Source organism: Sturnus vulgaris, chromosome 6 (genome assembly GCF_052056855.1).
Source record: "Sturnus vulgaris isolate bStuVul1 chromosome 6, bStuVul1.hap1, whole genome shotgun sequence".
Taxonomy (NCBI): Eukaryota; Metazoa; Chordata; class Aves; order Passeriformes; family Sturnidae; genus Sturnus; species Sturnus vulgaris.
This window is the reverse complement of record NC_142248.1, coordinates 14,396,476-14,412,892: the sequence shown is the minus strand read 5'-3', so window position 1 is coordinate 14,412,892 and position 16,417 is coordinate 14,396,476. Positions and strand designations below refer to the sequence as shown.

The window sequence follows — 16,417 nt, the reverse complement described above, 5'->3', positions numbered from 1 at the left end:
TGCTATTTTTAGCATGATTTCTTTAAATCTTCCATTTCCTTTGTGTGAGAAACTACTAATTGTAAAGAGGTTGAACTGTATAGTAAATGGATCTCAAATTTCCGTGGGAAGCTTTCAGTCCACTACCAAGAAGCCTGTCAGCACTGGGCACTTTTGCCAAACCCTCTGGTAGACTGAGCTACTTGGAGCATCTGCAGAGACATTAGACTGTAGCCTCACACAGAAGTTCTACAGCTCACAAACAGTTGTTGTAGGGATGCTATCTGTGCACTGTTTATTTTCACTGTCTGAGGTCTTCATTTTTTTTCTGCTGGTGAGCTTCATCTGGCCATAACTGTTTATTGCCTCTCTACTGAATTACGGCCCAGAAGATGTGATGAGAGCAATTACAACATCTGCTGCAGGGAGAAAGAAAAACTGCATTAACTAGTGAATATTTAAATGAGGAAGAAAGTCTTCTTAGTTCAGGAATGTTGAATTAGCATGGGAACTGTTCAGATGTAGACCTGGTGACTGAGAGTGGTGTGAAGTCAGATGTGTGTGATGTCAGGGCTGATTGGCAGAACCTGGTGAGGACTGGGAAGGTGTAAGACAGCTTCTGTGACTGGTCCTGTAGAGGGAGAGAGCATAACCTCTGTCCTCCCCTCTTGTGGCTTTGGGGACTTTTTTTGCTAGGTTAAGGGAGTATTAGATGGGAGCACATGATACCAGGGAAGAGCTGGGATTTGGATACTTGCTTCCTACCACGTACATTCATGTGCTGATGTGGGAGGCAGATCTGGGTCCAGCCTGTGTAAGGGTGAGAACTCTCCAGGGTGTTCTCAGCATTCCTCTGAGCTCTGTCCCCAGCTCTGAGGAAGATGGGAATGCTCATGAATTTTTCTCTTTTGTGCTCAGTAGAGCACTTCCTGTGGCATTCAGGCATGCTGCAACAGCTTCCTCTGCTGCATTCTTCCCTGGGGAGCCTCTGAAATACGCTTTGCTTTTCTGTGCAGGAACCTGAAACTGCTTTGTTCTTGCATGATTTGGAAAAGATTATGTTGTTTTTAGCTGACAGGCTATAACTTCTCCCACTGTCTTGGTTGCTCTTGCTTACTGTTTCCCTTCCAAAGCCTGACTCAGATGGTGGTTGTGAAATCTGTCTGCTAGATCAGTGTCTGCACATATGTATATATATGCTGTGTTGACCTAGGTAGTGGAACAGATTTTATGCTCTAGGGAATCATGAACCTATAAATAAATAAATCCTTTAAGTAATTATTTTTTGGGTTTTTTTAAAATAATCTGGTTCTCCCACCTCATCCTCTTTTCCAGAGGATCACAGAATTAAGCCATTATAATGACATCTTGCAGCATAAAATCAGCATTTCATCCTGATAGGTCTCTCGGTGATATGATAGTTTTGTGGCTCTTGAAATCAAGTTTGAAATGTTGTCCTACTGGATTTGACAATTTAGGCAAAAAGGAGCAAGTAGCAATATAGTGGATACTATTATTATGTACTAACATAGTAGATGTACTAATAACATTAAATATTGCTGAAATGTGCAAAAACTCTCCTTGCAGTTAAATGCTTTAAAAAAATCCCAAATCCTACAACTTAAAGTACCCAACCCAAAGGAAAACAAAACACACCTTGCTAACCACACTATCTCTTTTATGGAGCTAAGTAGTTGAAACAGGAGTTAAAACTAGTGTCTGATGTGAAGGAATGCTGGAGCTGAGCAGGAATTTTCTCATGCCTGTTTGGTGGAAAGATGCCTTTGTGAGGAGGAACAGTAAGATTTTAGAAAGGAGGAGAAAAAACTGTAAGAAGCTCAGGAGGGACTGGAAATTTCTCCAACTTGATGCTGTAAATGATGTCTGGAATTACATATGACAACAAACAAAATGGTCTCATGTTGTTTTGGTTCTTGTGGTAGTCAAGGAAACAGGGTTTGGAACAGCATCTGAAAATCGGCTGAATTGTCTGGAAGAAGCTGGCCTGCTACAGTCTCTCCTTTTCAATAAGGTACTGTCCTAGACCTCAAGGTCTGGCTGGCAGGGGATTATAACAGTATCAATCAGACTTGGCCTGTTGAAGTCAAGAATGATCCAGGTGAAATGCAGTCACTGAGGTGTGATTCTCGGTGCTTTATGGAACCAAAATTCAATTGAGCATTTTCACACTGTTGTTATCTTGTTAAATATACATTGCCCTGAGAAATACTCCTTCTGGTTTAGCAAGAACTGCTCTGACAGGACTAGTGATGCTGTACAGATAAAATGTAGCTGAAGGAAGCCACCTGAGAATGCTGAGCAAATAAGTGCTTCAGAACAATAAATGAAACTTAATAAAATGTCACAAATAATATTAAAAAAACCGAGCTGGCATGCAAGAAGCAGAAGAAGAGAGGGTAGCACTGCAAGATCTAGTGGAAAGTGTCCCTACCCATTGCAGGGGATTTGGAACTAGGTGATTTTCAGGGTCCCTTTCAATCCAAACTTTTCTATGAAAAGCACCCCCAATAATAAAGCATTGGGAGAATCTTTGTTTTGTTTTGTGGCTTTAACTTGACTTTTTAATTGTTACAGAACAAAGAACCTCTCTAGGTTCCAGGGAATAGAAATAAGAAGCAAAGAATACGTGCAGTCTTATATTTGTTACTGCTTAAAAGCAGTGAGTTGCAGAGAAACAAGATTGAAGTTTAGTAGTCCGTGAGGAGACCTGATTTCTTTCCTGAAGATTGTGTTTTGAAAATGGTTACACTGTAGGTTTTGGGATTGTATGTTTTATAATTTCTTTTTATGTCAAATAGATGGAATGCGATTTCATCTTTTCCTATGTTTTTATCAGGCATCAAGGGCTACAAATGAGTTCTATCTTGGCAGTTGCTACTTCTGACCTTTTTTTATTATTATTACATGCATTTTCAGCTGGTTATTTGGCCATGCCTGTGCTTTGATTCCTATGACTACAGTGAAAGTGTCAAAGGACAAATAGTATTTCAAAGGGTGAGACCTCCTTTTACACATCTTCTCTGAGCATTTTTCTTGCCAGCTGTGGAAGGAACTTGTTTTTCGAACAGTTTCCCAATCTTGGCTTGTTGCAGTTCAGTTGTGTTTACCCTGTGGGTGTTTGGGATGAGAAGCTACAAAGACAGAAAGGAAGAATGCATGTTTGCTGCTAGGTGTGCTTTTGACAATTGCTATTTCATATCCATTGATTTGCTTAGAGCTGTTGGTAGGGGCTGGGAAAATGGAGATGAAAAAACAAACACTTTGAAATAAGTGCATCTGTATAGCAAGACAGTCTTCTCAAAGAAGGTGGCTGATAATTGAATTTTCTATACACTGCATTTGTATGCATAATACTAAGTTGCCATTTTCTTTCCATGTACCATTTGATCCCCAGCAGATTCTGAGTCGGTGGAATGTGTGGGACTTTGCTTGTTCTGCCAGAGCTGATCATGTTTTCTGTGACTGGTAAATCAAAGTAGCAGCAGCATCCCACCAGACCTTGATGTCTCTTGCTAGTCATGCTTCAGTCACAAAGCAAGCTGAAACTGGTAGCTTCACTGGATTTCCTCCCTTCTTGCCAAAAAATACTCTCTAATTACTTGTATTGCCAGTAAATAGGGATTATATACTGAGTAGGTGTTAAGTTACAGTGCAGGTTATACAGGGTCTGACACCACCTTTCCTACTATCACCTCCCTAGCTCTTAAATTGCCCCAACACTGTTCAAGTGTTAGGCAATCTAGGTGTGTCACAGCTAGCTCATCTCAGTAGAAGAATTTCTTACTTTTCTTTGAAGATTGAGTTCTTCAGCTTCAGTCTGTCTTAGAACTTTTGACTTAGTAGAGTCTGGATTGAGTCTGTATCAGCTGATCCGTTGAAGAAAGTGAAGCTCAGACTGGCTGAACTTGGCATAAGTGGAAGTCTGCAGGACTGGGGTCTCTGGGAAAGGTTCGTTTGCCATGTGCAGTACTTCTGTCACCATATGGTCTGACATGCCTCCCACTTTGAACAGGATGACTTGAGGAATGTTCAAGTGGGTCTGGGATTTTTCTTTTTTCTATCATGCTGGACTCTGTAGAGAATTGTTTGTGATGCTGAGCTTCTCTAAAGCAGGTAGGAAAGATGACTTAATACTTACAGGCTAAACTAACCATATCTAGAGTGAAAATATGACTGTGCTTAAGAGAGGCTTTCCAGCAAGACAAGGATAATAAGTCTTTGCAGTTCTGCCCAGTCAGTGGTAAATTATCTGAGTGCTTGTTTTGACAAGTCCCGTGACACAGATGAGTCATTCTTAAAGGATAAACAGATCTGCCCAAATATTAGATTCTGTTATGTTCAGTGGACCTGAAGAACAGAAATAGCATGGCACAATGAGAAAGTACTCTCCTGTATGTGTTGGTATATCAGATGGGGTTTCAGGATCACTGTGCTTACCCACCTTTCCCTAGCAAATCTGTCAATAGATGAATTGCAGAGGAAAACTTCAGTCACCCAGGACTCTGGGCTTCCCAGTTTTGTTTCCACACAGATGAAGGTGGAACAACATTTAGCACACAGCACTCTCCTGTGCACAAGCCATTACTCAATCAGCCTTGGCCAAACTTCCAAATCAGTACATTTTGGATAAGCTGAGTCAGAGGCAACAGCTGCTGCTGCTGAAAGGATGAAAAATGAATCAATTGCAAAAGGTTCATTAGTGAACAAAGGAGGCCTACCAGGGCAGAGCTTTTGAGTGACTTGACTAGTTCATCTAAACTCAACAATTATTACTTCAGAGATTCCCATGTCCCCTTGGACTCCAGGACGGCCTCATGAGCAGACTTAGGACTGCACAGTGATCTTTAAGTCTCAGAGTAAACTGTAACAGAACTGGGGTTATAAGGTGGCTGTGAGCTGGCCTCTAGGGTAAGGGGAAGCCACTTGTGGTGGTGGTCGATGGTGTCTGCCTGAGTGGCACCTCATGGTGGATGGGGAGCAATGGACTCCTGCTGCTGTTGGTGTTACCAGCCAAGTGATGTGTGTCATCCTGAGCTTGAGTGGCCACGTTGGAGTCCACAACAGGGACATATCTTGGGAAACTCTCACAGCAAGAACTTCTAAGCCCCATTGCAAAAGGAACCCGATTGCTATACTAGGCTGAAGTTTTAGGAGTGGAAGTTGTGTAGTCATACAGAAATCCACAAGCACGTTAAGTTTCCTGAGGCACTGCTAAATTGAAGACCTTGTGTCACTTGCTGGTAGAGACAAGTTTTACTCTGCTATGTCCTTAAGGTATGTTTCTCTGGTGTCCTCACCTAGTGTCAATAGAGAGACTGTATTTCAGTCAGGGCTTTACAGAGCAGTCACCTGTGTCCTATCAAAACCTGATGTCCTAAATCAGCTTGAATATCATGTTATGCTGAACAGCAATCATGCTTTTTCCTATACTGTCTCTCATTGTTCTTGCTGAAGCATGAGATGTTTTCCATTACACTAGAGCCCCATAGTGTGTGTCAGGCTTTTATCCTAAAAAAACACTTTAGGGTATTGCTATATCCAATCTGAAAACCCACTTAGGAGCAGACAAGGAAACATTGGGGTATATGTGTATATTTCCCCTGAAATGAGACCACTTTTTAGTTTTGTAAGTTTTGAGAAACAGGTAAGCAGGGACAAGATGACAAATGAAAGCTGTATGAAGTAAGTTCCTGTGCAGCTGTTTCTTTTTTTTTTAAGACCATCAAATTATTTTGACAATTCTTACTATTTTTTAATAATCTCCTCTTTGCTGCAATATAAAATAAAATTTAGAACTGGAAGAGCCCACTCTAAAGAGCCTACAAGACTACTGGGTTTTGAGTTCAAAAGCAGAATCTGGAACTCTTTGATTATACAAAATCTTGTTACAGCACTTGCTTAATTTTCTTCTTGGAACATGTGAAAATAATTAATAGGGTGGTTGGAAGAAGGCACAGGGAGGCTGGAAGCAGCCTTAGAAAACAAAAGCAAATGAAATGTGGCCACTTGGAAAGCTGCACTATGCCCATGGGCGAGAGCAGGTTTCTGTATTAAACTGGCTTTTTTGCAGTCACTGTACTGCTGACTCCAGCTGCAGCCCAGATGCAAATTGTTTATACTGTCCTGGCAGTATGGGATGTTGTAAAGTACTGGTCAGCTGCTCTTCATCTTAATGGGACATAAGTAAGCTTCGTGACCTTCCACACACATCACCAATAACTTTAATTTAATTGTGTGTGTGTGTGCAGCAGTAAGATTACTTTATCAGAAGATCTTAAAAGTACTTCTGCAGTTGTTCCTCCTCCTTATTAATGTTCTTCTGCAGTTTGCTTCCTCCTCCTTATTAATGTTTCCGGAATTAAGTTATCATCCTGGCTTTGTTTAGAAGCACCAGGTTTTTGTCTTATGATTTGGTGTTATCCTGATGTCCAGAAAGCCTGGCACGGATGAGAGTCCTGCTGCAGCCAGCCCTGTGCAAACATAACACAGAGCCAACTCTGAAAAACTTGGCAGTGTTAGTCCTGGAGCCTGTCAGGCTGAATCACTCAGGAATGTATCTGAGGGGACCACATTACAGGTGGGCTTATTGCAGGGAAAATCACACAGTTGTCACAGTGAGTAGCACTCTTCTAGGGAGGCAGAGGTGCTGCAGGAGTGCAGTTGTGTTTGGTTGCTGCTTTCCATTGCAGAAATTTTCCTTTCACCGATGTGGTTTTTGTTAGACCTGGAATTTGTATCTTGGTTTTCCAACTGGCTAGCATATAGAAAAATCTGTCCTGTTTTGGAAAGGAAAAGGAACTTGAAAGATGTAACATTTATTTTTCTGCCAAAATATCAGTGACACTGGAAGTTCTTTAACTGAAGCAAGTTTCTCTAAGGGGCAGAGAGAAGTATGTTTTATATCCAATCTGTAGCACTGTAGAAGCACCAGTGGTAACTTCATAAAGCCTAAAAATTTTGATTTTTGTGGAACATAAATATAATTTGCATTTTAGAGTAAGCTTTAATGCTAATGGTTTTCTTTTTAGGAGACAGATAAACTACTGGGGGCAAAAAAAATCATATTTCTAATAGAAAGACAGACAAGACCCATAATTAATGTTGCACTAGCAGGCTTCCTCCATGGTTGGCTAATCACAGCTGAGTGTTAATAAGCACAGAGTTTTTTTAAATACTGTTGTAACATGTTAATTAAGATAATTCCTCTCCATGTGTCTCTTGAGTTACCAGATGGCGACTGCATTGGTGGAAGGCTGCAATTAGAGTCTTTTCTTTCTTGCTTTTTCTTCCCCTGCCCTAAGGGGGGAAAAAAACTAAAGAAAGAAAAAGGAAAAAAAAATGCAGCTTTACTGTGTATGGGATGGCTGTGAGGGGTGCCTGTTACTGTACACATTTTAAGTGCTTGTGTCTAATTATATAAATGCACAGCTATATGATTATATATACAAATCTCTTTGCTTTGATTCTTCTCATTTACCCACATTATGACATTAAAATAAATAAGCCTTCTCTTCAGAGTGTGCTCTTGCTGGGGAAACTGTGATTTCCCTGTGAAGACTCCAGTCCTGCTCAGTTTGGTCTTCTGTCTCAAGATGAATCTTCTGTCTGTTCAGAATAAGCAGCATCTGGAGCCAGTAAAGACAGACAGCTTATTTTTTAGTGGACTTTGGCCTCTGCTTAGTACACAGAACCCAAAAGAGGGTTATGTTTTGCAGTGTGTTTTTAGGAAGGCTTAAAATATTTTAGGGGGCAGGGTCAGTGAGAAGTGTGTGCACTCACAATGGAGGCCTTTTATTGACTTCTGCCTCCTGTAAGTTAAATATAAAGAGGTCCTTTAGCCTCAGCTGTTGTGACTAGGCCCCGGCAGCAGCTGCTGTATCAGGTTTGCCCCTTTGGGAAATGACCCATCTGCTCATGTGCTAGAGAAAGCCAGAGTGCTGAAAAGGAGAAGATTCAAAATCTGTTCTCCTGCTTCCAATCTCCATCTCTTCCTCAAGTACAGACCAGTGGAAAACCTGGGCATCTGGTAACCAGTGTTTCAGGAGTGAATCCTGTCTCTGTCTAGATACACATCAAGTTGTCAACTTTTGCCAGCTGGCAGAGGATGGTTTCTAACTGCAGCTCCTGTGTTTGTATAGTTAAAACACACAGGTTAGTGCACTGGTGGGCAGTAAACATAAAAACCCCACTAATACCTCAAGCTACCTGAAAGGGGAGCAAAGCATGCTTCTCCTCCATCAGGAGAGACCCACTTGTCCTCCAGGGAAAAGGCTTTCTAATGACTGCAGCACACATTTCTGTTGGAATTTCATTGTGTGGGCTAAAAAATGCTCTGAAGATGCTGGAAGAGGATAAAATCTCAAATATTATTCCCAGATCAGGTCATTGTGTTTCTTGGAGCCAGCCTGCCAAGAGAAACCCCGGTCTAAAGCATGTGGCTCTTTGTGTTCAGCACAAACCTGCTGTTAGAAGCAGTGACGTTTGTCCCTGAAATACTTGATGAGCCATTTCCTAGCCTAATATTAATCCAGGCTCTCTGCCTGGGAAGGACAATGCAGGAGCAGAGGGTGCATAGTGGGAAGCTGCTGTGCTAAAAGATTTTGAGTGCATTCAGGCAAGCCTGGTTAATAGGAAACCTGGAGGTATTTAGCACTCAGAAATGGAACTGGCACTCTTGCTGGAAAATGTGGGTGGGGGTGACTGCTTTTCTATGTACCACTAAAGCACATCCCCTTGTCATTGCTTTCTCAACAGGAAGGAAGGTGTGGGTGGGGAGAGGCAGTGCTGTTGATCAAGGTGCTTATCAAGGTACTTTTTCTCTCCAGACCAACTGCCTAGAGGAAGTGTTTCTTTCATTGGTAAAAGATGGTGTTTAGTTAACATAGCTAGTCTAAAAGGGATATGAAATGGTAACAGACTTGCTTCTTACTAAAATGAACTGCTGCTGAGGGAGGGGCTGCCAAAAGTGGCTTCTGCTCTTTGTAGGCTGGTTTGTTTGTACAAGGAAAGAGGAAAAACAAGGATGTTGCCTCTCTGGATTTCAAACTGAAAGCAGACCTGGCTAGTCATCTTCCTCCATCATCTTACTCTCTGCAGAAAGCTCCTGGAGCCAAACACGAGTCCTGTCTCAGGCAGAAGGAAATCTTGTGTGACTGAAGGTCCTGGTTTAAGAAGAAAAATTGCTTGCTGAAAAAGCTTGTGAAATTCTTTTGTTCAGCATGACCCTGTTTTTCCCCTGTTCCTCTAGAGAATGACAGAGCAGGAGATGTGGGTTAGAGGGACATGACAAGTAGCTCTATGTTCTAGGTGTATATATTTTTTTAAATCTTTTTTCTTCTCAAGGCAGGAAACTGCCTTTAGCCTAGACCCTGCAGATCATAGGGGATAAAGTTGTCACAAGAAAAGCAGCTAACTTGGACAGTGAATTTCCTGTCCGATAGTTCCAAAGGGTTTAGAAGGAAAGTGTTTGTAGTTGAAAATGGCACATGTGCCAGTTGCATGTATGCCTTTAGTTTTGGTGCTACTTTGCATGTTTTTTTTCTCTCAGTAGGTGCATAGTTTGAGTTCATCCTATGCTAGGTAAGGATCTGTCCTATGCTAGCAAATGTGGAAGTGTTTGAGACAATGTCTTCCCTGGGAGGAAAAGCTACACTGAAAATCAAAAAAACCCAGACCTCAACAAACACACCAAAACAAAACCAAAAAAGACCCAAACCAAACAAATTTAATTAAAGTTACTTGCAATGTCTTGTGTTAGGTGTAACCTGAGGCACTGGAGTCTGTAACACTGGGAGGCTGATGTTGTTGGTCAAGAAGCTGCTAAGTCAGCTCAGCACTGTGGCTGACTATTCTGCTGTGTGGCTAAGGACAGCACTGATGCTGTTATCCAGTTGGTTCACATTCATACTTCTCTGAGTACTGGTGACAGAAGTTGGGAGTATATCCAAGAACTGGGCAAAGGGAGGAGTAAGTTCTTTCCTTACTGGCTTATTAAACAACCAGGAGATTAGTGGAGAGGTCAGGTAGCACCCTGCTGGCAAGAACTGAAATTCTGCAAGGAGAGAAATGTGTCTCTTCTCCTATTAGCAAATATGGCCTGAGCTCTTGTTAGGAAGCAGCTAAATGCATTTGCTAAGGCCAAACCAACATTCAGTGTCACCCCTGAATGGGATCTGTGGGCAGCACTCCACTAGAATTGCCAGACCCTATAGAAGCTGAAGTGAGCATTCTTGCTGCTCCCTGGCTTGCACTTCTAGCCTGCTGAGTGCATATGGTTGTCAGGTTTTTATTGTAAAAAAGTGTTGTGCAAAAAAAAAAAAAGATGAAGCCCTGTGTATGAATTTGCATGCAAACAGCAATTGATAAAAACCCCACTATTGCTGCAAGCCCATTCAGAGCACTAAATGGAAAAGAACTGTGAATCTGGCTCTGTTGTTTTCAGCATGGTGTTAAACCTGGACCTCAGGTCTGAGATTCTGAAAATGCAGAAGGCTTCAAATGGAATTAGTATTTCAGACCACCCATGTAGCTGTGGCAAGATCCAAGCTGAAGGTGGGAGTAGAGAGGTTGGGTTACTCCCCTAGAGTTTGGGGCTGTTTGGACGGTCCTTGCCAGAAATTAGTAATAATAGCTTTTGCAGTTGCCTCAGCTTTACTGAGGTGATGCACACAGGAATTACCCAAGTCTCTGTAGCAGGGACAAGTAGCTGGAAGATAAGGATATCTTGTGTTTATTTGGGGTGCTTTTCTAGATATGCTGTTTTTAAGGCTGGAGGCAAGTCCTGTCTGAAAGAATAAAGGTGACAACATTTTGGAGAACTGGAGACTTGGACAGAGAAGTTCACCTTGCCACTGTGGAGTGTGCTGAAGCACAACTTGTAAGAGAGTGAACAGGAAATGACTGTGACCAGGAGAAAACCTTCCTATGTGACAGGAGATACGAGAAGAGACAAAAAGGTGGCAGGCCTTGAGGCAAGCCAAAATTTTCTCAGCTGTTCCACAGAAATCCTACTGTAGGGCAGTCAAAGTAGTACAAGAAAGTTAGGATGAGGCTTCAGGGGAGCCAGAATGAAAGAAATGACATGGCCTCTAGCACTGGGACAATTTAATTGGGTGCTTCTGTGTTCTGCTTCACAGAGATGTTTGTTCACCAGGTAAGACCTGCTGACATGAGACATCATGACAAGTTTAACCAGACTAGCCAGGGGAATATTTATCTCGATTAGGAGGGTGGTTTTTGTCTGTAGGATGTTTCTCTTCTGTAAGTCTTGATATTATCTGTTGTAGATGAAGAAAGAGAAGTACTGAGCTTAGCTTCTTCCATTTCTAGTTTCCACATCACACAAAGATTGTGGTATGTTATGTTATGTGGCTGTTAACAGTATCCAAGCAGGGCACATGCTCAGGGCATCCAGCAGAGCAGTTGTAAACACCAATGGCTTCCAAAGTGCTTCAGCATAGACCTGTAAGGCTCCTCTGCCACTGCTCTGAGGATGGTCAGACCTGCTAGAGCACCTGTGTAGTCAGTGAGGGATTTACCTGAGGCTGAGTCCAGCTTCCTCTTGAAGTTGCTGGGATTTGGGCCTGACTCATGTAAAGAGCAACTTTATTTTGTCGAAACTGCTCCTGTCCTAGTTTTAGTGACCTTTGTGCCCTGCTATGGAGAAGAACTATTACTGGATGCTCAGTGCAAAACATCCTATCGTTAAGCAATGCTATGTGCAATTGTCTGCCCACATAAGGTGAGCAGTGCTGTGGCTTGTTCTCCCTCAGTTACAAACTTAGTTATGCACTCTGGCAGATCATGATTGGAAGGGTTTATTTGTTTGCTTCCTTGATTGATTGGTTGGATGGTTTGGAGGTTTTTTTGTTTGTTTTGTTTAGTTGTTTCTTTGGGTTTTGTTTTGTTTTTCTCATAAGAATGCTTTTTTTTTTTAAGAGGATTGGGTTTCCATCTCTGTGTAGTCAGATTGCCCAGTGAAACAGGTTAGTGACTGAAAAACAGTTCAGATGCTTGGTGCCGAAAAGAGAGGTGTAAGACCCCTCATAGAGTCCATGAATCTTACTGATTGAAAAAAATAAAAAGACAGTACCAAGCAAATAAGACTGTAGAGAGGTCCTAGACTTCTGTGTGATGGTGTGCCTGTGCAAAGAAGGTTAATACTGGGGAGCTTTTATAATTCTGTGACAATTATCCAATCAGATTGAAGTATGATTTAATCTTTGTATGTGTGAGTGGAGTGTATTGTTCTTCCTCATTGCCACAACAGGCTCATCCTGCTTGAGCTTTGTAAATCTTCTGCTTATCTGTGAATTTCACTCTCGGTGATCAAGGCTCAGCTGTGCTCCTGTGGTTTATGTTCTGAGCACTTAAACCCCTCACTTTTGTGTCAGCACACAACAGACCACATGCTTCCATCTGTGGTATTATATATGACCATGGCTCGGGTTTGTGTCTTTGTTACATTATTCTGGAAATGCTTTTAGTTCTGCATCAGGTTGGCATTCAGGACCACTGCTCAGCTTTGGCTCAGCCAGGACATGAAAGAACCATTTCATCCTTTGGTGATTAGATTAATCAATTTGGCCAACTAACATCTCTTACTGTCGCTAAAAGAAGCTGGATTCCAGCTCCTCGCAGATGTCTGTGAGTCTGGTGGAAGAGGAAGCAAGCGAGGCTTGCTACTTGAAGGAGAGCTGTGAGAAAGGGAGCTGGTGAAGGTACAATGTGATGTTGCTGTTACCGTAACAAAAAAGAGGTTCCTTAATGTTGTGGTGGTTATTGTCAAGCTGGTAACAGCTTTTCAAAGAACATCAGAGCAGTTAACCCTCCTTGAAGGACGACAGTATTTTTTCATGTGACCAAAACAGAAAAATATGGTCCTTATAGGTGATTCGGTGGGACATTGGGTGGAAGTACATACTGGCTTAGTATTTTTTCATTTGCATATTAAAAATTTGTCTGTATATTAAATACCTAGTGGTTTGGAATGGCATTTGCAGAAGCTCCAGTGCATAATTTAATTTCTGCCTGTTAATCTGGAAATAGCAATTTCTTTACCAATGAATGGAGTTCGGTGATGTTCTAAGTCTTTGGACTTCTGTTTCCTTCCTGTTTTCCAGCAGTGTATGCTGGCAGAGAACCAGCTCTCTCAGGAGATGTCATAAGCTTCAGTACCTCCTAGAAACAGGGCCTTTGGGAGTATTTGCTCCCTTTGCACAAGGTGGAGAAATGCTTAAAACCTATTTCTGTGCATCCTGAAAGCTTGATGAATCAAGATCCTGGCAATAGCTTTGCAAGCTCAGAATGTCAGTAAGCCCCTAGGAAGTTGGTAATTTCTGTAACTTGGCTCTCTTGCTTTTCCCTCCCTGGCATGAATGTTTGTCTTGAGATGTCTCACAAGCCCCGAGATACTTCCAAAAACATGTGTTTCAGGGAGGAAGTTGATTACATTCCTGCATGTATCTTTCTGTTCCCAGTACTGAACCATCCCAATACAGCCATGCTCCAGAGTGGTAATAAACAGTTCACACAGGCATCTCTTCCCATCCACATGCACCTTCCATCCACTAACCATAGCCAGGTGTAGGCTGCTCTGAGTGTGTGTTCTGACAGCAGTTGGTACCCAGCTTTTTTCACCCCTGAAGTGTCAGTGGTTTGTTCTGTGGCCAGCAGTAAATGGGATGCTCTGCCTGGTTCTGTATTGCTGTGAACATACCAGTGCTGCAGACTTGGGGTGCAAGTTTTGCTGCTGGGGACATAAAGGGTTATGCAGAATCAGACTTCTGCTTTTTCTTCTGTTAGCCCCAATTTAGAGTGCATATATGAAGGCAATTGAAGAAACCCATTATGGAGAGTATGATAGCTGAGGGCAGTGAAAGCTTAGGAAAGAGGTCGTTGCATTGTCTGTCCCAGGCATTCTGGATGCCTTTGTTATGCTGGACTGAGCCCTGGCTTACAGAGGTGCTGCATTCTGTCGAGATGCCAGGGAGAGAGAGCTGGTCCTGTAGGGAGCAGAGGTATTTGACTTTCTCAGTTTTTCAGGTACCATCAGTCCATCATCTTACCCACCCAAGCCTTGCCTTCAGCAATTTTCAGTGCTATCAACACTGTCTAGTAGATCTCCCCAAAGCTGCAGGCTCTGAGAAGCTTTGTTCCCCTGAGGCTGCCTTGCAAAGGACAGTCCAGGATCAGCTCAATCACGTGGAGGGTGTTGATGTTCTGGTTGCCTAATCCACACTCTTTTTATCTATTTCCCAGCACACAGGCAGTGTTCTTCCATCACAGTGAAGGTGACATTTTAAAATACTTGTGCACTCCTGGATGCTGTGATGACAAATAAAGGTTGAGAGTAGAGGGAAGGGAAGGTGGCTGATTCTGCAATCCCTTCGCTGTGAATAGGACAAGTCAGGCATAACTGCCTGAACACTTATCAGCTGCTTCTCTCCTTTCCTGTCCAAGTGGTGTGTAGAGGTGAGGAGGACTTCGCTTTGCAGTTGCATAGCTGTGCATCTTCTGAAGACCTTACCTGAGAAGACCAAATCAGGGACCTGATGTCGTGGTGTTTCCAAGCCTTTGAGAGTGCTGTTGCAATGTAAATGAGTGCCTGTTTCTTGTTGGCTGGCTGATTTTGGTACATAACTGAGAAATCTCATCAGTGTAGGTGGTGCTTTATGATAGAAGGGGAGCCAGCAGTGAGCTGCTTCTGTGTGCAAAAGGGCTCCCAGTGCAGCGGCCAGGCTGACACATGGGCATAGCTCAGGAGAAAAGGGAACCGTGGGACTGAGCTCATTGCTGCACTCAGCAACAAGATGCTGTGCATGACTCCCAAGCAATTCCAGGTACTTGCTATGGTATAAAAAGGTGTAGGGAAGTTGTCCTGTCTGTTCCTGAGTTTTGGCAACTGCTGTGGTGACACTGGCTTTTACCCACAGCTCTCCACCAGTGCCAGGAGAGGTACATGTTAAACTGCTAAAAATATCTCTCGTGCTCAAATAATTTTGTAATGTAGCAGAAAAACCTCTCCTGGACTGCAGATAAACCAGGGCATTTGTCTATGTGCTTGAATGTGAAATGTGCCATTAATCTGCTGCTTTGGCTGATCCCAACTGCCCTGAGACGTTGCAGGGGCTCACAGTGAAAGGAAGTTTAGCCTCATAAAGTGCAGGATTAAAACACTGCTTACAAAATTATTGCAGAAAGAAAAGATAAAAGAGCACAGAAGGGGTAACAGTTAAAACTCATGAGGCCCAGGACAGTGGCTTCTCTGAAGCTTATTTAAGAATAAATCTCCTCAAGAACAAAGTCCTCCTGAAAAGCTGCTGCTTAGACCCCCATTAACCTTTTCTGAAGAAGTAAATTGAATTGCAGTTATAAAGCTGGCAGAACTCATACCAGAGCATTTTTGGCTTCAGTCAGCACTTCATCTCAGGGTTTATTGGCATTTACAAGCACTACCTGTTCTGCATTCTTACATGTGTTTCGGTTCAAGAGTTGTTTGCACTTAGGCAATGTGGTAAATTTTTCCACAGTGAATGAATCTAAAGTTTTTTTGCTTCTTAAATCTTGCTCAAAATCCAAGTACTTGAACTTTGCCCAGTTGTTTGTTGTGGTTTGTCCCACAGTAGGTGGGTCACTTAGAGGTAGAACATGAGAATGTGTGCTTTAGGGTTTAAGGACAGGCCTGGGTCACCATGCTCTGATGGAATACCCTGCGTGGGTTGACTGATTTTTCATGCCCCAAAATGTCTCAAGAGGGATCTATGATGTGTATTTACCTTTTATGAAGTCTGGGAAGCTGATGTGAATTTTAAGGGAAAAACCTGGATTTCTCCATCTTTCAGCCAGGCAGATACATGTTGTCAGAGGAAGTTATTGGGGCTGTTCTGCAGGGTCATTGTGACCTGCCAGAACAGAGGAAGCTCTGAGAAAGACAAATATCCTGTTTTCAGTGCAGTTTCCTCAGTTTTTGTTTGTTGTTTTTATTTGAATGGCTATTGAAAATCCTGCAAGAAATGTGCTGGCATGTGCCAGATATCACATGTGCCTATAGCACTAGTCAGGGTAATGGAGATACAAAAAGGAATGTGAAGCACCTTCAACACTCCAGAGTTTATATAGGTAAATAGAGGGGCTTTTTTAAGAACAGTTTTCATTATACACTGAATTCCTTTTTAAAAGTAGACTAGAATATTTGGTCCTAGGAGAAGTCCTCTTGAGATGATCAAGTCCAACCTTTGACAGAGCACCACCATGTAACTAAACCATAGCACTAAGTGCCATGTTCAGTTGTTTCCTGAACATTCCAGGGATGGTGACTCCACCATCCCCTGTTTCAACACCTGACCACCCTTTCAGTGAAGAAGTTTGTCCTACTTCAACAAAGTTCTGTTGCCAGTCTTGTTGGTGGCATATAAAA

General features: G+C 42.4%; 1 protein-coding gene across 8 annotated transcripts in view; it reads left to right on the top strand.

The window, feature by feature from the left end:
• SUSD6 (sushi domain containing 6) overlaps positions 1-16,417 on the top strand; it is a 90,813-nt gene that overhangs the window by 61,964 nt on the left and 12,432 nt on the right. The window lies entirely within an intron of this gene.